Source organism: Gorilla gorilla, chromosome 15, assembly GCF_029281585.2.
Source record: "Gorilla gorilla gorilla isolate KB3781 chromosome 15, NHGRI_mGorGor1-v2.1_pri, whole genome shotgun sequence".
In the NCBI taxonomy this organism is placed as follows: Eukaryota; Metazoa; Chordata; class Mammalia; order Primates; family Hominidae; genus Gorilla; species Gorilla gorilla.
In genome coordinates, this window is record NC_073239.2 from 27958499 (window position 1) to 27981592 (window position 23094).

The window sequence follows — 23094 nt, forward strand, 5'->3', positions numbered from 1 at the left end:
CAGTAAAAAGGAAGCAATTAGAGAGTGTTTGTGAGTTTACCTAGATGATGCATTTAGAAGACAAAGGTTTCAAAGGAGCTATTACATTATGTTCAAAGAATTAAAGAAAAACAAGTTTAAACAATTGAAGAATTGAATGACAGCATGATGGCACTTGTTTAATAACTAGATCTTGATAAAGATAGTTTTTATTTTTAAAACTATTTAAAAAAACAAAAGGAAATTCTCTCTTTGGAGAGCATAATATCTAAAATGAAAACTTTACTACAGGGGCTTAACAGCAGCTCTGAGATGGTAGAAGAAGGAGTAAATACATTGGAGAATCCATCAATAGATATATGTACCATTAGTTCTGTTCCTCTAGAGAACCCTGACTAATAAAATGATCATCCTGAAGACACACAGTCATCAGATTTTCCATGGTCAAAATAAAAGAAAAAAATGTTAAAGTCAGCTAGAGATAAGGGGCAAGCCACCTACAAAGGGAACCCCATCCGGCTCACAGTGAGCCTTTCTGTAGAAATCCTACAAGCCAGAAGAGAATGGGGGCCCATATTTAACATTTTTAAATAAAATAAATTCCAAGCAAGAATTTTTTTATCTGCTTAAACTAAGCTTCATAAGTGAAGGAGAAATGTGGTCCTTTTCAGACAAGCAAATGCTAAAGGAATTCATTACCACCAGACCTGACTTACAAGAGATCCTTGAAGGAGTGCTAAATTTAGAAAGGAGAGTTTTTGTGGTCACCACAAAAACACACTTAAGTACATATATCATTCACACAATAAAGCAACAGCAAAATCATGTCTGCATAATAACCAGCTAATGACATGATGACAGGATCAAATCTGCCCATATCAATATTGGCCTTGAATGCAAATGGGCTAAATGCCCAAATAAAAGACACAGAGTGGGAAGTTGGATAAAGGAGCAAGACTCAACTTGCTCAAAGTAAAGGGATGGTGGAAAATCTACCAAGTAAATAGAAAAACATAATGAGACAGGTGTTGCTATTCTAATTTCAGGAAAAAAAGCAAACCTTAAACCAACAAAGATTAAAAAAAAAAGGACAAAAAAATGGCATTACATGATGGTAAAGGGCTCAATTCAACAAGAGGACCAAACCTAAATATATATGCACCAAACATAGAAGCACCCAGATTCCTGAAAAAGTTCCTAGAGACCTAAGAAGATACTTAGACAACCACAAAATAGTAGTGGGAGACACCCCACCGACGGAATTAGACAGATCGTCGAGGCAGAAAACTAACAAAGATATTCAGGCTCTGAAGTCAACACTTATCCAAATGGACCTCGCAGACATCTACAAAACTCATTACCCAAATATAAGAGAATATACATTCTTCTCACCTACACATGGCATATACTCAAAATTGATCAATCACCTATAAAACAATCCTCAGCAAATGCAAAAGAATTGAAATCATACCAAACACACTCTCAGGCCACAGCGCGATAAAAGTAGAAGTCAGTACTAAGAAAATCACTCAAAACCATACAATTACATGGAAATTAAACAACCTGCTCTGGAATGACTTTTGTGTGAACAATAAAATTAAGACAAATCAAATTCTTTGAAACTAATGAGAAAAAATTTACAACATACCAGATTCTCTGGGACATGGTTAAAGCAGCATAAAGAGGAAAGTTTATAGCACCAAACACCCACATCAAAAAGTTAGAAAGATCTCAAGTTAGGCACCCAACATCACACCTAGAGGTACTAGAAAACTAAGAGCAAACCAACCCCAAAGCTATCAGAAGATGAGTTAACAAAAATCATAGCTGAACTGAAGGAAATTGAGACAAGAAAAACCATTCAAAAGATCAACAAATCCAGGCACTGATTATTTGAAAGAATAAATAAGGTTGATAGACCATAGCTAGACTACTAAAAAGAAAAAAGGGAGAAGGTCTAGATAAACACAATCAGAAATGACAAAGAGGACATTATCACTGACTCCACAGAAAGGCAAAAAACCCTCGGATCTACTATTATGAACACCCCTATGAACACAGACCAGAAAACCTAGCATAAATGGGTAAATACCTGTAAACATACAACCTCCCAAGATTGAAGCAGGAATAAATTGAATCCCAGAGTGGAACAATAAAAATTGAGAATCAGTAATTAAAGCCTACCAACCAGAAAAAGCCTAGGACCAGATGTATTTACTGGTAAATTTTACCAGATGTACAAGGAAAAGCTAGTACCATTCCTACTGAAAATATTCCAAAAAATTGAGGAGGAGGGATTCCTCCCTAACTCATGTTATGGGGCCAGCATCATTCTGATACCAAAACCTGGCAGAAACACAATAGAAAAAGAAAACTGCAGGCTAATATACTTGATAAACATAGATGCAAAAATCCTCAACAAAATACTAGCACACCAAATCCAGCAGCACATCAAACATCTAATCCACCATGACCAAGTAGGCTTTATGCAAGATTGTTTCAACATATGCTAATCAATAAATGTGATTCATCACATAAACAGAACTGAAAACAAAAAACACATGATCATCTCAATAGATGCAGAAAAATATTTCAGTAAAATTAAACATCATGTTAAAACCTCTCAACAAACTAGGCATTGAAGAAACATACCTGAAAATAGTAAGAGCCATCTATGACAAACCCAGAGCCAACATCATACAGAATGTGCAAAAGCTGGAATCATTCCCCTTGAAAACTGGAGCAAGACAAGAATGCTCACTCTCACTACTGCTATTCAACATAGTACTAAAAGCCCTAGCCAGAGCAATCAAGCAAGACAAAAAAATACAGGCATCCAAATAAGAAAAGAAGATGTCAAAATATTTCTGTTTGCAGACAATATGATTTTCTACCTAGAAAACCCCGTAATTTCTGCCCAAAAGCTCCTAAATCTGATAAACAACTTCAGCAAAGTTTCAGAATACAAAATCAATGTACAAAAGTCAGTAGCAATTCTATGCACAAACAACATCCAAGCTGAGTGTTAAATCAAGAATGCAACCCCATTTACAATAGCCACACACACAAAATAAAATACCTAGGAATAGAGCTAACTAAGAAGGCAAAAAATCTCCACAAGGAGAAGTACAAAACGTTGCTGAAAGAAATCAGAGTTGACACAAACAAATGGAAAAACATTCCATCATCATGGATAGGAAGAATCAATATTGTTAAAATGGCCATACTGCCCAGTGCAATTTACAGATTCAATGCTATTCCTACCAAACTATCAATGCCACTTTTCACAGAATTAGAGAAAAACTATTCTAAAATTCATATGCAACCAAAAAAGTGCCTTAGTGGACAAAGCAATCCAAAGCAAAATGTACAAAGCTGGAGGCATCAGATTACCTAACTTCAAAGTTTAATACAGAGGAATAATAACCAAAGTGGCAGAGTTCTGGTACGAAAACAGACATATAAACCAATGGAACAGAATAGAGAGCACAGAAATAAAGCCCCACACTTAAACAGCCATCTGATCTTTGACAAAGTTGACAAAAGTAAGCAATGAAGAAAGGACTCCCTATGCAATAAATGGTCCTAGGATAACTGGTTAGTCATATGCAGTAGATTGAAACTGGACCCCTTCATTACACCATGTACAAAAATCAACTTAAGATGGATCAAAGACTTAAACGTAAAACTGCAACTATAAAAATCCTGGAAGATAACCTAGGAAACACTATTATGGACATAGGACCTGGCAAAGATTTCATGATGAAGATACCAAAGGCAAATAGCAACAAAAGCAAAAATTGATAAATGGGACTTAAACTAAAGAGTTTCTGCAAAGCAAAGGAAACTATCGAAAGAGTAAACAGATAACCTACAGAATGGGAAAAAATATTTGCAAACTAGACATCTATATTAGTCCGTTTTCATGCAGCTGATAAAGACATAACTGAGACTGGGAAGAAAAGGAGGTTTAATTGGACTTACAGTTCCATATGGCTGGGGAGGCCTCAGAATCATGGCAGGAGGTGAAAGGCACATCTTACATGGTGGCGGCAAAGGAAAATCAGGAAGAAGAAAAAGCAGAAGCCTCTGATAAACCCATCAGTTCTTGTGAGACTTATTCACTATCATGAGAATAGCATGGGAAGACTGCCCCCCATGATTCAGTTATGTCCCCCTGGATGCCTCCCACAACACATGGAAATTCTGGGAGAAAAAATTCAAGTTGAGATTTGTGTGGGGACACAGCAAAACCATATCATTCCACCCCTGGCCCTTCCAAATCTTATGTCCTCACATTTCAAAACCAATCATGCCTTCACAACAGTTTCCTAAAGTCTTAACTCATTTCAGCACTAACCCAAAAGTCCACAGTCCAAAGTCTCATCTGAGACAAGGCAAGTCCCTTCCACCTATGAGCCTGTAAAGTCAAAAACAAGCTAGTTACTTCCTAGCTACAATGAGGTTACAGGTATTGGGTAACGACAGCCATTCCAAATGGGATAAATTGGCTAAAACAAAGGGGCTAGAGAGCCCATGCAAGTCCAAAATCCAGTGGGGCAGTCAAATTTTAAAGCTCCAAAATGATCTCCTTGTCTCCATGTCTCACTTATAGATTATGCTGATGCTAAAGGTAGGTTCCCATGGTCTTGGGCAGCTTCACCCCTGTGGCTTTGCAGGGTACAGCCTTCCTCCTGTCTGCTTTCATGGGCTGGCATTCACTGTCTGTGGCTTTTCCAGGTTCATAGTGCAAGCAGTGGATATACCATTCTGGGGTCTGGAGGATGGTGGCCCTATTCTCACAGCTCCGGTAGGATATGCCCCAGTAGGGACTCTGTGTGGCGGCTCTGACTCCACATTTCCTTTCCACACTGCTCTAGCAGAGGTCCTCCATGAGGGCCCTGCCCCTGCAGCAAACTTTTGCCTGGGCATCCAGGCATTTCCGTACACCTTCTGAAATCTAGGTGGAGGTTTCCAAACCTCAATTCTTGACTTCTGTGCACCCACACACTCAACACCATGTGGAAGCTGCCAAGGCTTGGGGCTTCCACCCTCTGAAGCCACGGTCTGAGCTCTACATTGTCCCCTTTCTGCCATGGCTGGAGCATCTGGGACACAGGGCACCAAGTCCCTAGGCTGCACGGGGACCCTTGGCCTGGCGCACAAAACCGCTTTTTCCTCCTGGGCCTGCAGGCCTGTGATGTGAGGGGCTGCTGTGAAGGTCTCTGACATGGCCTGGAGATATTTCCCCATGGTCTTTGGAAGTAACATTAGGCTCTTTGCTACTTATACAAATTTCTGCAGCTGACTTGAATTTCTTCTCAAAAAATGGGGTTTTCTTTCCTACTCCATTGTCAGGCTGCAAATTTTTGAACTTTTATGCTGTTTCCCTTTTAAAATGGAATGCTTTTAACAGCACCCAAGTCAACTTTTGAATACTTTGCTGCTTAGAAATTTCTTCTGCCAGATACCCTAAATCACCTCCTTCAAGTTCAAAGTTCCACAAATCTCGAGGGTGGGGCAAAATGCCACCAGTCTCTTTGCTAAAACATAACAACAGTCACCTTTGCTCTAGTTCCCAATGAGTTCCTCATCTCCATCTGAGACCACCTCAGGCTGGACCTTATTGTTCATATCACTATTAGCATTTTTGTTAAACCCATTCAACAAGTTTCTAGGAGGTTCCAAACTTTCCCACATTTTCTTATCTTCTTTTGAGCCCTCCAAACTGTTCCAACCTCTGCCTGTTACCCAGTTCCAAAATCCCTTCCACATTTTTGAGTATCTTTTCAGCAACGCCCACTCTACTGGTACTAATTTACTGTATTAATCTGTTTTCATGCAGCTGATAAAGACATGCCTGAGACTTGGAAGAAAAAGAGGTTTAACTGGAGTTATACTTCCACATGTCTGGGGAGGCCTCAGCAACATGGTGGGAGGCGAAATTTGCTTCTTACATGATGGTGGCAAGAGAAAAATGAGGAAGAAGCAAAAGAAGAAACCCCTGAGAAACCCCTGATAAAAGCCTCTGATAAAAGTCTCAGATCTTATGAGACTTTTTCACTATCACAAGAATAACATGGGAACGACGGGCCCCCATGATTCAATTACATCACCCTGGATCCCTGCCACACCTGGGAATTCTGGGAAATACAATTCAAGTTGAGATTTGGGTGGGGACACAGCCAAACCATATCAGTATCTGAGTAAGGTCTAATACGCAGAATCTTTAAGGAACTTAAACTAATTTACAAGCATAAAACCCCAATAAAAAGTGGGCAAAGGATGTGAGCAGAAACTATTCAAAGAAGACATACATGCAGCCAACATGTATATGAAAAAAATGCTCAACACCACTAATCATTATAGAATTGCAAATCAAACCCACAATGAAATACTATTTCACATCAGTCAGAATGGCTATTATTAAAAAGTCAAAAAATAACATGTTGCTGAGATTGTGGAGAAAAGGAAATGCCTATACACTGCTGGTGGGAATGTAAATTAGTTCAGCCATGGTGAAAAGCAGTGTAGTGATTTCTTAAAGAACTTATAACAGAACTACCAGTAGACCCAGCAATCCCATTATTAGGTATATGCCCAAAGGAACATAAATCATTCTACCATAAGGACACATGCATGCATATGTTCCTCACAGCACTATTCACAATAGCAAAAGAATGGAATCAACCTAAATGTCCATTAATGGTAGATTGGATAAAAAGAATGTGGTATATATACAGCATGGAATACTATGTAGCCATAAAAAGGAACAAGATCATGTCCTTTGCAGCAATATGGAGTGAGAGGCCATTATCCTACACACACTAACACAGGAACAGAAAACCAAATACTGTATGTTCTCATTTCTAAGTGGGAGTGAAAAATTGAGTATACATGCACACAAAGAAGGGAAAAATAGACTCCAAGGCATATTTAAGGGTGGAGGGTGGGAGAAGGGTGAGGATCAAAAAACTTCCTATCAGGTACTATGTTTATTACCTGGGCAATGAAATAATCTCTTCACCAAACCTCTGTGATGCACCATTTACCTAAATAATGAACTTCCACATGTACCCCTGAACCTAAAATAAAAGTTTAAGAAAGAACTTATATTTACCTACACAGCTACAGTGCAATAGATGGGAGAGAAAATAAACTATAATAGAACAAAATTTTTGTACTTTAGAGCAGGGGTCCCCAACCCCCAGGCTGCAGACCAGTGCCAGACAGCGGCCTGTTAAGAGCCTGGGACACACAGCAGGAGGTGAGTGGCAGGTGAGCAGGCATTACCACCTGAGCTCCACCTCCTGGCAGATCAAGGCATTAGATTCTCACAGGAGCGCAAACTATTGTGAACAGTGCATGCAACGGATCTAGGTTGCAGGCTTCTTATGAGATTCTAACTAATGCCTGATGATCTGAGGTGGAGCAGTTTTGTCTGGAAACCCTCCCCCCACCTCCATCTCCAATCTCCCCATTGGTAAAATTGTCTTCCATCTTCCATGAAACTGGTTCCTGGTACCAAAATGTTGGGGACTGCTGCTTTATAGGAATTAAGTTACTGTTAATCTCAGGCAGATTATGATGTCACTAAATTAGATTAGTTGCTAAGAAAATGACAAGTAAATGTAGCAATATATCAAGATATATTAATATGTTAAACTAAATATTTTTACTTAGCACAAAAAAAGGCAGAAAAGGAGGAACAGAGAAACAAATGAATAAACAAGACATGAATCAAATGGCAAGTGTAAATTCAGCCATATCAGGTCAGGAGTGGTGGCTCACACCTGTAATCCCAGCTTTTTGGGAGTCTGAGATGGGTGAATTACTTGAGCTCAGGAGTTTGAGACCAGCCTGGCCAACATGGTGAAACCCTGTCTCTACCAAAAAATACACAAATTAGCTGGGTGTGGTGGCATAGCCTGTAGTCCCAGCTACTTGAGAGGCTAAGGAAGGAGGATAACTTGATCCTGGGAGGTGGCGGTTGCAGAGAGCAGTGGTGACACCACTGCACTCTAGCCTGGGTGACAGAGTTAGATCTTGTCTCAAAAAGTAATAGTAACAAAAATAAATAAATAAATCCAACCATATTAATAACTACATTACATGTGAATGGGCTGAGAACTCACGTTCGAAGGCAGAGATTGTCATCCTGAATAAAAAAATCAGGATCCAACTATGTGCTGTGTAGGAGAGACACATAATAGATTAAAAAACACAAATAGGTAGAAAGTAAAAGAATGGAAAAAGACAAAAATCCACTATGTAAACAGTCACCATAAAAGAACTGGAGTGGCTATTTTTATATTAGACAACATAGACCTTAAGACAAGAATATTACTAGTGACAGAGAAGGATATTACCTAATGATAAATGGCCAATATATTTTAAAGACATAACAATTATAAGTGTATACACACGTAACAAGATAGCCCCAAACTAAGTAAAGCACAAATATAATTAAAAAGAGAAATACAGAATTCAATAATAATTGTTGGATAATTTAATTCCTAAATCTGAAAATTAATATAGAATACTGGGCAAAAATCAGAAAGTATACAGAAAATCTGATCAACATTTTCAACAATCTTGGCAACTCAAATTATATATTACTCCATAGATTGACAAGATAATAACGATTCTTTCAAAATACATGTAGATCACCCTTCACAATAGCCCATATACTAGACCCTAAAACAAATCTCAGTGATAAGGTCTCAAATCAAATGAACACATTAGGATCAAATTAGTAATCAACAAAATAAAATATTGGGGAAATTGCCAGATATTGTAAAATTATAAACATTTTTAGGTAACTCATGAGTCAGAGAATTAATCACAAGGTAAAATAGAAAATATTTTGGTCTAAATGAAAATAAAAACACAAAATTTAATTGATATGATTAAACCAGTGCTTACAGAAATTTATAGCTTGAAACACCCTATATATCAGTAAAGAAAAAAATTCAAATCAATAATTTGTTTGCCCCTAAGAAACTAGGTAAAAGCCATGAATTTAACCCAAATTAAGTACAAGGAATGCAATGATACAGACTAGTATGAATTAGAACCATAAAATAGAATACAGAACAGTAATAGGGATAATTAATAAAACCAAAATTTGAAAAGATAAAATTGTGAAACTTTAGTTAGAGTAATCAAGAAAATAAATGACTGAAGACACAAACTGACAAAATTAGGAATGAAAAAGGGACATAGAATCCTATGGAAATTAAATAGGCTATAAAGGACATTATGAATATATAAGTTTTGATGACATGGAAAAATTCCTAAAAAGACGGAAATTACTAAATCTAAAACAAGAAGAAATAGAAAATTTGAATAAACTCATAACAATTAAAGATTGACTTAGTAATTATAAATCCTCTTTCAAATAAATTCCCAGGTCCAGATGCCTTACTGGTTATTTATATCAAATATGTAAAGAAAAAATTTTACCAATTCTTCACAAACTTCACATCCCAATTCATTCTGCCATGTTTTATTATTGTGCTCCCAAAGGCAGACAGAGACATTACAGAAAAGAAAATCACAGACCAAAATCTCTCAACAAAATATTAGAAACCAAATCTATCAGCATATTAAAAAAAGATGATATACTATGATTAAATGGGACTTATCTCAGCATTCAAGTTTAGTTTAAAATCCAAAAATCAATTAATATGATACAATATATTAGTAGAATAAAAGACAAAAAACATGTTATTATTTCATTAGACACAGAAAAAGTTTTAAAAAATCCAACACCCATTAACAACAACAACAACAAAAATCTCTCAGCAAACTTGGAAGACTAGGGAACTTCCTCAACCCAGTAAAAGACACCTGCCAAAAACCTACAATTAATGTCATATTTACTAGTAAAAGACTAAATTCTTTCCTCCTCAAATTAGAAATGAAGATTTTCACCTTTTCTCCCTTTTTATTCAACATTTAATAAGATTTTAGTGGGTGCAATAAGTTAGGAGTCAACTAACTATGTCCTATGGATCCAATCTGGTCTGTCACTGTTTTTGTAAATATTTACTTTGTATCTTGGTTAAACCCTTTTGTTTACATAGTGGCGTTTGCAATACAGAAGCTAAGTTGAACAGCAAAGTAGTTGTGATAGAGAATGTATGGTTTGCAAAAACAAAAATACTAACTACCTGGCCCTTTATATAAAAAGTGGACTGACTCATAAAGCAAGCAACGTTTGAGGTTGGTACTAAATACATTGAAAAGGAAGAAATAAAACTGTCTTTATTCTCAGATAATATGATGTCTTATGTAGAAAACCACTCAAATAATGACTATAACTGATTAACATGTTTAGCAGGGTCTTGGGATACGAGATCAATATAAAAAAATTTAGTGCATCTTGTTCAAGGCAATGAACAAAGTTTCCTGAGAATATTAGTGTTCCATGTTTTGGTGTCAGCCCCCATCCTCTAATGGCAGCTCCTTTGACTCATGCAGCCCCAGCTCCTGAAACAGTTGTGTAAACCCCTGATTCCTAAATTAAATCCTTACAGAACATATTTATAGAGTGGTTCTTATTCTACCAACTGAATCCTGATAGATACATCAAGAAATCCAAATTTTATTCTAAGTACAATAGGGAGATTTTGAAGAATTTAAGAATAAACTGATTTATGGTTTTATAATATTACTCTTTTTATATGCAGTCAAGATCCTTGCTTTTGAAGCCTTACTGGTATGCAGACTCTATTTTTAACTAGGTGTTGGCGCATTCTGTATCTTTGGATATTGGTTCTGATTCATTGATTTGGCGTCTTGGGTGTTATCTCTATCTTGGCTTGAGACCCTGGATTTCAGACTCATTTCAACCAATCATTTTGTATTTGATTTTAGATCTACCTTTTCTGGTCCAGCTCCTCAATGAGTTTTGCCTACCAAATTCTTATATATACAGAAATTATGAAATAATTTTTTTTCTTATGCAAAAGTTAGTTCCTTTGGACCTGGTAAAAACCTTGTTTTCTAGAAAATACATTATTTCTTAAGGGCAAGAATTTTTATGATGATATGCCATTTCATCTTAGATATTATTATATGTGTAACTATGTCTGCCACTAATCAATACAAACACAATAAAAATGACAGTTTTAAAATATGATTATTTTGAGCCACTTTGATAAGTCAAAGGATCTTTGAGTCATGATACACCTTGAGTTTATCTAATACTTTTTCAGAAGAAAAACTTCCTATAATTAGAAAGGAGAATGATAGTAATAAAACAATCAGATTTATTTTCATTTCAGGAGTAAATTAGAAATTCTTGTAATAAATATAGTATTAATATCACAGAGCTCTGGAGGACCATTATCATAGTCTTCATTTACAGATAGTACCTAGTAGTTGTAGGCTCTATTTACAGTAATCAATTAGATTTGTACTGTTCTAAATCTATATACAGTACCATTTGTCATAAGCAGTCATACTGAGTCCCAAATCAGTTGATCTTAAAATGGAGCGATTACTCATGTGGGTCAGATTTAATCAATTGAGCTCTTTAAAAGCAGAGCCTTTTCTTTGGCTAGTCACAGAAGATGAAATTAGAGATACAAAGCATGAAAGGATTTGACCCATAGCTGCTGACTTGGAGGTGAAAGAGGTTATGTGGCGAGGAATGTTGGCAGGTTCAGGGAGCTGAGAATGGCTCTAGCTGATAGCAAGCAAGAAAATGGGTCCTGACTCCTACAACAGCAAGGAGGTGAATTTTGTCTACACAAAGAATGACCATGAAATGAGATTTTTCCCAGATCCTCAGACAAGTACTCGGTCTGGCTGATACCTTGATTTCAGCCTTGTGACATTCTGAGCAGAGAACCTGACCATGCTGAGAGGGACCTCTGACTTACAGAACTGTGAACTAATAAATGGGTGCTGTTATGAGCCTTTAAGTTTGTGATAATTTGTTACACAGCACAAAATCTAACACATTGTTTAAATAGGAATGACAATTACCATTTCATTTTACTTTTTCAGAGTGAGGTATTAAATAATTTCATGATTATGAACCTTGGATGAACTATGAACTTTAAATCAAAATGTTCTGTACTACATTTTGTTAATCAAGGGCAAAAGGAGAAATGTAAACACATTTAATATCTCAACCTTTTTTTCAGGGCAGTACATTGACATTCTGTTCCCCTGGGAAATCTAATTTAATGAAATGACCTTGAAATCAGCCCTGAAAAATATGTATTTCAGTCAAAGCTTAATATATAGACTCAGAGTTTGGTCATTTGTTTATTAGAGAATAATTATGGCTACCAGAATAGGAAATACTCTTCCTATTAGGTCTAAAAATAATTGTAAGAGCTTAACTGTTCTCATGGATATGACAACATCAATCTCATTAACCGCGGCAACTTACCACACTAGGGTGCATAGCACTGATTTTTCAGCCAGGGTCTATGGTGGTGACTTTGACAGGCATTACTCATGATGACTGATATGAGTCATAGGACTATGACTGATAGAGAACACTCCCAGAAAGTTTCTGCATGGATCCATAAAGCTGTTGTTCTTGCCAAACACGTTTTCAATTTAAATTTGGAGGTGATTCATTTGAATTACTGCATAAATACCAAAGATCTCAGAGAAGAGAGCACTAGCATGGGAAAGCATGGGCCTGTCTACAATCTAATTCTGTCTCAATCAAAGTAACAGTTCAAATTTAGTCTCAATCAAGGCAACCTTCAATGATTAGAATTCATTTCCAGGACCATGAAGTTTTGGTTTCCTGGGCTGATTTTTACAGCAAATTGCTTTGTGACCTTGAGCAAGTTTTTAAATCTCTTTCCTTTTTCTAAAATAGTAACAACAAAATTGGAATGTCCGAAACTCTTTCCTGAAGTGTTCAGGAAATTACTTTTTTGTAAACAGCATTGAGAGACTCAGAGTGATGGGACAAAAAGCCAAATCTCATAAACAAGATAAACAGCTCATCAAATATTTTTAACTTATAGTGTTAAATCAGAACTGAAAAAGAAAATTCTTGGCAATAAATGGTGAAGGTATTTCTTAGAATGAAGGTACAAAAGTACCAAGAGAATACCTAACAGGAATCATAGCCCACTTTCAACTTTTAAAGCCTTTTATAAAAATGTTCAAGCACAAATTTCTCAAGTAGAGGAATGATATAATAAACCTCAAGCACCCATAAATCACATTAATAATTACCAACTTATTTCAAATCTTGTTGGAGTTAAAATTCTCAAGTAGAGAGATGATAAAATAAACCTCAAGTACCCCAAAACCACATTAATAATTATCAACTTATTTCAAATCTTGTTGGAGTTATGTTATCCCAGATCATTTTGAAGAAAATCCCTGCATCGTATAATTTCACATTAGAGTCTAAGCATTCAGGTAAAATACAATATATTTTCAAATATATTTCAAAAAAGTTCAAATATATTTCAAAAACATGCAATCCCAAGAGATTCTTTTGAAATACAAAAAATAGCCAAATAGGCAGTAGTGAAGTTTTCTTTAACATTTACAACGTAGAATTATATAAGGAATACTGTTAAAGAAAAAAACTGTTTCAAAGCAAGAATTAATAATTCTTATTCCAAATATTGCAGGAAAAATGCAATGCTTTTATTAAAATTTAACAAGAGACTTTTAATTACTTTAAAGTTCATTTTTAGCATTTGTTTCTTGGATCACACATCAGTTTTCTTGCTTGTGACTGCTCCTTACTTAATTTAACAACTCTAAGCATATAGTTCTTTTAAAATCATCATAGTCTTAAAGTAAATGCATCCTGTGTATGTAGATAGTAGAAGCCGTCCAATTTCTACGTTGTATTAAAATGTTCATAGTACTTGTTTGGGTGACTTTTCTATTCTTAATATAGCATATTTAAAAATGGTTTTAATTAAACAATTAGTTACTGAATTTCTATCCATTTAAATATGCTCTTTGTCTCTTGATGTCAGTTTAAATCTTTTTCTTACATGTAGGGACATTATTAAGATTTCCAAAATATACATTCAAATCAATGTAAAAATACCCAGAAATTTTATGAAAAGTAGACTACTCTAGGGGAGCTTGCTGTCTCATGAAATAATGCCAAAATAGTATTTAAACTAGAGGACAGATCTTTCAAGTTTAAACTAGCAAAATCACATGAAAGGGGAATCAAATCTGGGTTAATGCAGGAATTAATTTTTTTTAAAGTCTTCTACAACAGTTCTACTTACTGCATGGGAGAGAGTTAGAGCAGCTGGCCTGCAATCTATTTTGCACAGGTGCAAAGAAGAAAATCTTTTGAAAAAAAAAAAAAAAGAAACAGGTGACCTGACCTAATCTCAATTGGACCTATGAATGAATATACAAATACTTTTTTTTATCTCTTAAATGCCCTTAATAGGATGTTCTTGGTTAAAGATTATAGTAAGTAGAACCCAGGATCTAAGACATGGCTTCCTGGATAATAGCACAAAGGCTCCTCAACACTCTGGAGTGAAAAACTGGACATATTTTATGATATAAACCCTTTTGCTATGTCAGGAACTCTCTGAATCTCATGTATTCTGGGCTGGTGGTTCACGCTCTAGAAGAGAAGGACGAACCTGGGGAGTTGCGTTTGATTATTTAGACTTCCATTTGCTTTGCTGGAACCTCTTGATTTTACATAGACTTAAAATTATTTACTAAAGCATGCTACTGGGTATGATTTCTGATTGCTGTGAGTTTGTCTTGATAATCCAATATTATGGATTAGTTCATTTTTCTCCAGAATGGGGCAAGATGTGTCAGTGCATGCAAAAGAATTCAAAGCACATATTCAAATCATTTACTTGCTTAAAATGCCACTACTTTCAGGTTAACTCAATTTCTTTTTTGGTAAATACTCAGGCTTTCGGATATCCTTTTCTTCCCAGTTCTTCTCCCTGGACAACACGTCTCTCCTGCCCGTGTTTCTTACAGCTTCGTCTTGTATACTGCTCAGCCTTCAGGTGAAAGGGCTCACTTTTCTGAGGCTGGTTCTCATGTTCTGCTCTTATTTTGTGGTTAAACAATGGCGATTTTCCTTACTCCCCTTCAACCACAGCAGCGTGGCTCACGAAAGGTAAATAGGAACAATTCTCAGAACACCGTAGTATATGGCTGTTATGGGTTGAATGTTTTTGTACCCTTCGAAACTAATGTTGAAACTTAATCCCCAGTGCAGCAGTGTTCGGAGGTGGGGCCTAATAGGAGGTGTTTATATCCTGAGAGTCCTCGGGATATAACATAAACCATGTACGTACAACGTTACCTGAAAATCAATTCGGTTTAAAAAATACTTGGTCCCCTCTAGCTGCCCTCTTGCATCTCCACGTGCGTGCGCCTACTCTCAGCGGGTCCACCAGACTCCCTGAGCATCATCCTAATTCCCCACCTAGACCCTTACTGGCTCCGAGAAGATGAAAGACGCAATTATGAACCAAGAAAAACTCGCCAAACTGCAGGCATAAGTGCATATTGGTGGGAAAGGAACTGCTCGCAGAAAGAAGAAGGTTCATAGAACAGCCACAACAGATGACAAGAAAAAACTTTAGTTCTCCTTAAAGAAGTTAGGGATAAACAATACCTCTGGTATTGAAGAGGTGAATATGTTTACAAACCAAGGAACAGTGATCCACTTTAACAACCCTGAAGTGTGGGCATCTCTGTCAGGGAAGGCTTTCCCCATTACAGGCCACGCTGAGACAAAGCAGTTGACAGAAATGCTACCCAGCATCTTAAACCAGCTTGGTGCAGACAGACTGACTAGGTAAGGGAGACTGCCTGAATATCTGTCCAAACAACCTGTTGGGGGAAAAGCACCACTTGCTACTGGAGAGGATGATAGCGATGAAGTTTCACATCTTGTGGAGAATTTTGATGAGGCTTCCAAGAATGAGTCAAACTGAATTGAGTCAATTCCTGAAGAACGGGAAACTCGCAGAAGTTACTGGGAGCTGCTATTTTATTATGACTGCTTTAAAAACATTGTTTATGGATCGGATAAAATCTAGACCTTGAATATTTTTAAGTCCAAGCCTCTTGGACACTGCAGTGTTTTTCATTTTTGCTTTATACACAATTCATTCTTTGCAGCTAGTGAAGGCGAAGAAGCCTGGGGATAAAGTTTGAAACAAAGGTTAAAAAAATTATTTGCTGGAACATAGCCAGATTCAGACATTTCTCCTTGAAACAATATAAATGAATTTTAGAAAATAATAACACATACATTTGAAATTTCGAACAAAAGTGAATAGTATGAGATAAAATTATGTTCAGAATTATTTAGTATTTAAGTCAGATGTTACACTCCTATTGCAGTGTTTATGCTTCAAAACCATGGAAAGTAGACTCATGTAGGGGAGCTTGCTGCCTCATGAAATAATGCCAAAATAGCGTTTCAACTAGAAGACAGATCACTGACAAGATTAAACTAGCAAAATCACAGGAAATGGGAGTCAAATCCATGTTGGTGCGTTTAGTTTTACCCTCTAATACCACCTCACGTGTTCTGGTAGTACTTTCCTATCTAGATGTAGCTATTTTAGATCAGTATTTTATTTCTGCTCTTGTGACCTCAATGTTTTGGCTCCTTTGATTTCTTCTTGGGAATTGCAGAAAGATGAAAGACGAATCCTCTTATTTGCTTGAGATTTAGATAATCAACTGTTAAAGCTGTACTGCCCTTGTTACAAATTCCTATAACTGAACTTTACTTTTTTCGTAAACTCTCTCTTTCCATAATATATGCATCCTAATGGATTGTGCACTGTTTAGTCTGGACTATTTCTTTCAGAATCCACTTGTAGATATCACATCACACTGTACATTCTCATCTCCTACTTGTATTTTTTTGCTCTTTCTGCCAAACACACCTTTCTCATATTATTGAAGTCTATTGCTATTGGGCTTTTTCTTTCTCTGTGTTCTTATCTTCTACACTAAAAGCTATTTTTACTCTTTGTTTTGCTATTCTACAGTTGGTGCCTAAAGGCCTTTAAGAATAAGAAAAAATCAGTTTTTCGTAGATGATCTAAGAAAACCACAATCCTTGGTTTTATAGCATTTTGCCTTTAATCTTTTTTTCATTTGAATTGAGCTATAGAAACCCACATTCTTTAAAATCAGATGGATTCAATAGGAAGGAACTATCCCTTCCTATCAGGTTTTGTTTTTAGATCATCCATTAATGGAATGAAATGCTTTCCTTTTGTACTTTCTGCCTCCATCTCTGTCCTCATCAATCTGGAGTGCTGCTAGATTAATTTTTCTATGAATTGCATATGATTTTCACATTCATGCTCAGAAACAAAGCAGCTTCTACAAACTGAGAGAATAAAATTCACATCCCCTGGCTTGCCATTCAGGGCTCTATACCTACCTTACAGTGACCTTAACCATATCTGTACCCGTTGCCTGCATTGCTTGCTCTTCTTTGTACACGATGTACTCTTTAACACCAGGGACTCAGATTACATTGTTGGCTTCTACATGTACTGTTTTTTTTTTCTTATCATCTCTTAATGAATCATTTCCTCTTTATTCTTCAGGATTTATTTTAGAGATCCCTGCCTTCCTAAGCCTGGAATACTCACCTCTACTATTTACAGACTCTGAAAATAAACTGTCCTCATTCTGAAAACTGGTGGCACTTCTTAAATTCTACCTTAAACTTAATCACTTGTTGATTAATTAAAAATTATTGAGAATCTAACCTGTGTTAAACACAGTTTTAGGCTCTAGGGATACAGCAGTGAACAAAGTAGATAACAATTTCTGCCCTTATAGAGTTTATCTTACAGTGTTACAGCTTCCTAGGAGAGTTTTAAAACATTGATTTATAATTACTCACACTGGTAAGTGAAGACAGAAAAACAAGCGTCAGAATATTTATGTACTCAATGTTTTACAAAAGCAAAAACTAAATTAGTTCTTATTAAGAAATGCTGCCAAAATGACTGAAAATGTGATAGTTCTTGGTATCACTCTATTTTGATGCACTGAGAAATACAGTTGCACTTGGGACATTGATAAATAAGTGCTGCTTTAGGAAAGATGAATTAGTGAAGCACAAGTTCTCATTTGTGAAGACAGGAGCTAGAGAGAAACACCATAAAAAGACTGCCAAACTCAGCAGGAAGACTTACCATGTCTGGTGAGCATCCTGCTGTTTCAGGTTATTCTGTGAGGCTTGACTCAGTTCCTCAGCTTCCCCTGCTCAGGCAGTTGAGGTGAGGTCCCAGTGATGTTCTTACCATGACCCAAGTGGAGTCACGATGTTATCTTTATTGCAAAACCACTTCTCTTCTTGCTCTACTATCAATGAAAAAGTTACTGGATGCTGCTACTTTTCTTTTTTGTTGACAGCAAGCCCAACTTATAAACATCTTTCTCAAGAACTTGTGTAAGGATTGAAATAAACTCTCCCTTCTGCTTTTCCCTTAAGAGTCCATGAGGATCATCTATTTATTCAGGTCTATCATGAAGTTATATTAATAATAAAAGTCAAGATTTCACTTGGCTCATGTGGGATCTTGTATTGTTTGAAAAGACTCATCTCCATATATAATTTTCTGGGGGCTCCCAATGAATGTTTTATATATTTTCATTGACAGATAGACTGGATGATCACATGTTATGGAGTGGGCAGTCTTGTCATGTCTACTAAATTGTACTCTATTTTCTGGATCCTGTTGTGCTCTTTGGAATGACTTTTGTTTCTTCTGAGCAACGAAATGCCCACCAGGCACTGCTGTTGATGACTGTTACATCCCTGGATACCACCAAACACTCCAGGCAAGATGTCCCTGTCAGGCCAGCTGCTGTTTTCCACTGGGCACCAAAGACTTCTATCCGGCAACATTATCATTTTTGTCTTTTCCCACTGGGCACCAAAACAGATAAACTGGAGTCTTCATGCAACCAAAACTACTCAGCGGTCTAGGGAGAAATAAAATAAATATTGTCTCCTCTTTCGATGTTTTATTCTGTTGCAGGTAGGGACTGGCGAAGAGGAGGCTTTTTGCTCTGGTACATTTCCAGAATAGTTTAGTTATATTATTTTTTTTAAAATTTTTTCTGTTTTCCCATTTGTTTCCCTTCCTTCCTCCATTCCTCCCTTTATTCACTTTATTCTCTCTCCCTCTCTCTCTCTCTGCAAATTGTTCACCCACTCTTTTCCTAAGAAGTGAATACTAGTCTTCTGGGTGTAATTAGATAGAGCTGGTTAGGTCTTCTTTCTCTTGTAATATAAGTCATTTCGTAGACTTCTATCTCAAGTGAAAAGATCATGGAGGTCAAACTCAATTCAACAGATAAGCTATGAAATGTTCTATAGTATAATAAGCACTCAGAATGTAACTGTTGAATGAAAGAATAAAATCTGTTTTATTACTTACACAAATCTCAGTTTAAATGTAGCCTGAAATCACTGTACAGTTATTTTGGCACATCATTTATTTCCTCTAAAGTCCTTAGAAATAAGTGTTTGCTTTTATTTAACTTTGCACCAAGCCTCCTATTTTAATATTTTGTATGTAGTTGCCTAAATATCTTTTGGAGTAATGAATATTTCCTTTATAGTTGCACTAAAATACATAGGTGTGGTGTGTATCATATAGTAAAATATAATTAATAACTTGTATGTAGCCTAAAGAATCACATTTGGGTAGCCTTAGTATTGCTTGCATATTGTAATTTAAGTTTTGTTAAATGATTATCTTTAATCTTAAGGGCTAAAAACCTGTCCTTTGTAGTCTGATAGCTTAAAATGTTCTGCTTGAATAAATTACTAGGAGTAGACATTTTGCAAAATGTGTTTATGTGATTTCTATCAAAATGAAGGACTTTTTAAAAAACAAATGAAACAAAGCGGGTAGTGTCACAAAAGTCAATGTAACACAAAACGATAATCACAGAATATTATCAATGTTTTAAGAAAAAAAAGAAATTTGTCCAGGATCTCATGCTAAATATTATTTATGTTCTGTCTTTGGTATGATTAACTATTTATATGCTACAAATACATATTTTAACATTTTTCTCCTCTTGTAGCAATACGTCATTGCTTGGCATATTTCATCTAATAATAGGTGAATAGTTTTAGGATAGGCTGTAAGATCAGCAATAAGGATGACTTAAAGGAAGATGTTCGTTTAGTGACAGAAGTTGCTAAAAGTAATTTTAAAATGTAGAAAAAATGGTGCCCAGAAAAAGGCTGAGTTGTGTACCTGAAGCTGCAGTTACACTGGCAATTTAGGATGAAACAATTTGAGGTGAGACAGGAGTAACAATGTTAACATGATTGTTCATAGTCATAATGTAAGTGGCATTATGATGGCACTAGACAACTGGAGTGCCTTGGTTAGTCTTGTGTATCTAAACAGGATATTCATGCTAATGTTAAGATCAGAGGTTTTAAATGTAGAAACTAATTTTCTTTTAAGGCTTACACACTTACCAGGTAGGCATTAATAAAAAAATTAGTGAATATATGATGTGCAATTTCCCTAGTTCAGAAAGTAGCACTGTCATGTGCTAGTTACTTAGGTCAGAAGAAAGTGATTTTTATCTTAAATATCAATCCGTCAATAAAGCCACTTTATATAGTTCCTCAATATTTTATAAATCTTTCTACTTCTTTCATCAAAACCACTGTAGTCCAAGTTGCCATAGTTTTCATCTGAACTAAAGAATAGTCATTAAACTTATTTTCCTCATACCTTTACTCTCTACTCCAATCAGGTTTTTTTTTTTTTGTTTTTTTGTTTTTGTTTTGTTTTGTTTTTTTTTTTTTGCAGTGCAGTTAGTGAGTTTTTCAAAGGGAAAACCTCATAATATCAACTCCTTGCAAATAATCTGTCAATTGTTTCCACCGCTTTTAGAATAAAGAGAAAATTATTTTAATGCTCCAACAAGGACCAACAGAATATGGTCACTGTTTCTTCAGTATTATCTAGCTATTGATAACTCCCCAAATCTGTAATTACAGCTCATCTTGTCTCATAAACTCCAGACACATTTCCATCTGTTTAAATGGTTAAAACGGATTCATTCTCCTCTGCACAGATTTTGGAGACTTTGATAAATTGTGTCATGGCATTTCGCAATTTTGTTTAGGTTGTTCCTTTTCAGCATTACATTGCTCATAATACTTCCTTGTTGTTTTTAATCTATCTCTAGGTTTGATATCTTGTAATATTAAATTTATTCTCAGAAATTACTTCAGAATACTTTTCAAGAATGTTATGGTTGAAAATTACTAATCTAATATAGTGATCTCCTTGCAGAGATAGTAGTAGACTACAAAATATTATCAATGCTTATCTGGAGCTAGATAAAAAGTAATTCTGATTTTCTTCTCATTGTGTGTTTTCAAAATTCACTACAATAAACACGTTTTGTTTCTGTAATTATAATTTTTAAAAATGAGGGCTCGCAGGCCTGGCGTGGTGGCTCATGCCTGTAATCCTAGCAGTTTGGGAGGCCGAGGCAGGTGGATCACCTGAGGTCAGGAGTTTGATACCAGCCTGGCCAATGTGGCAAAACCTCATCTCTACCAAAAATAAAAAATTTGCTGGTTGTGTTGGCGCACGCCTGTAATCCCAGCTACTCAGGAGCTTGAGGCAAGAGAATCACTTGAACCCTGGTGGGTGGAGGTTGCAGTGAGCCGGGATTGCGCCACTGCACTCCAGCCCGGGCAATAAGAGAGAAACTCCTTCTTAAAAAAAAAAGAGGGCTCTTTTGAAAAAGTCAAGGTCTGAATTAAATACGGTATTGCTAGTAGAATGAACTGTTAATACAGTAACAACTGCAAAGTCTTTACAGAATATGAAAAAACATATAAAAGCACTGGAAGGCATCCTATATTAGATAGAAGCTGGAGATTATGCTCTTGAAAAACTATAACTAAACAGGATAAAAGTCGTGACCTTGTAGCTATTTTTCTTGTGGTTTCTCCCAACCACTATGTCTATGGCAGCAGAAAACTAGTCTTACCTGCTGGAGATGACCAAGACACAAACAAACAAAAATAAACTCTACTCAAGGCTGGAACAGTAACTGGAACTTTCAGAGTGAAATACTGCGAGACTACAGAATTATTGAGAACAAAACTGAGTATAAATTGTCTGAATCCCTAATTGACAGCTAAACTATATGTGTACAGGAACAAACGTAGAAACTTTCCAAAACCAGGCAAATATCAAAGAAGAAAGTCATCTTGAAAGACAGAAAGACACTCGTCAAGATTTGTGTTTTAACTTAGTCATTTTCCAAATTGTGCTCTCAGCTGTTGCCAAATGCAGGGTATATAAAGTTAATACTTTGAGTCCAGTCTAGGGAATTGCCTAATAGAACCACAACAACAATAAACATAGAAAACAACAACAACAACAACAAATAACAATAAAAAAATCTTCAGAACAGATTGCAATATCTATAATGTCTAGTTTTCAATGAAAAATCACTAAACCTGCCAAGAAACAGCAAAATGTGACTTACACTTAAAAAAAGAAAAAGATCAATAGAAATTGACTTTGAGTGGATTCAGAAACTGCACTTAGCAGATGAAAATATCAAAATTTTCCTTATAAATGTGCTGAACATTTAAAGGCAGACATATTCAAATAATTAAAGAAAATTTGGTTCCCTGGGTAAAAGGTTAGAGGAAATCAACAGAGAAATTGAAACTACTGAAAAAATGTATGTTAGAGCTGAAAAGTACAGTACCTAAAAGGAAACATTTATAGATAGGCTCAACGATATATTTGGGGTGGAAAAAATTGTAAACTTGAAATTAGATTATTATAATTTACCTAACATGAGTAACAGATAGAGGAAAGTTTTTAAAAAAATAGAGGCTCAAGACCTGTGAGACAATATCAATTAGTCCAAAGTATATGTAGTTTATTTCTCAAGAGACGAGGAAGGAAACATACAATAAAAAATGTGAAATTATAATGGTAAAAATTTCACCAAATTTGGTGGAAAAGTAAAGTTCAGATTCAAGAATTTGTAATGAAAAATCAGGTAGAATGAAAACAAAGAAAACCACACATACACATTTCAGTTAAACTACTA

The 23094-nt window shown here is 35.9% G+C and overlaps 1 pseudogene; it reads left to right on the forward strand.

Moving 5' to 3' along the window:
* Nucleotides 1–15434: 15434 nt before the first annotated feature.
* Nucleotides 15435–15923, forward strand: LOC101138431 (transcription factor BTF3-like; annotated as a pseudogene).
* Nucleotides 15924–23094: the final 7171 nt, after the last annotated feature.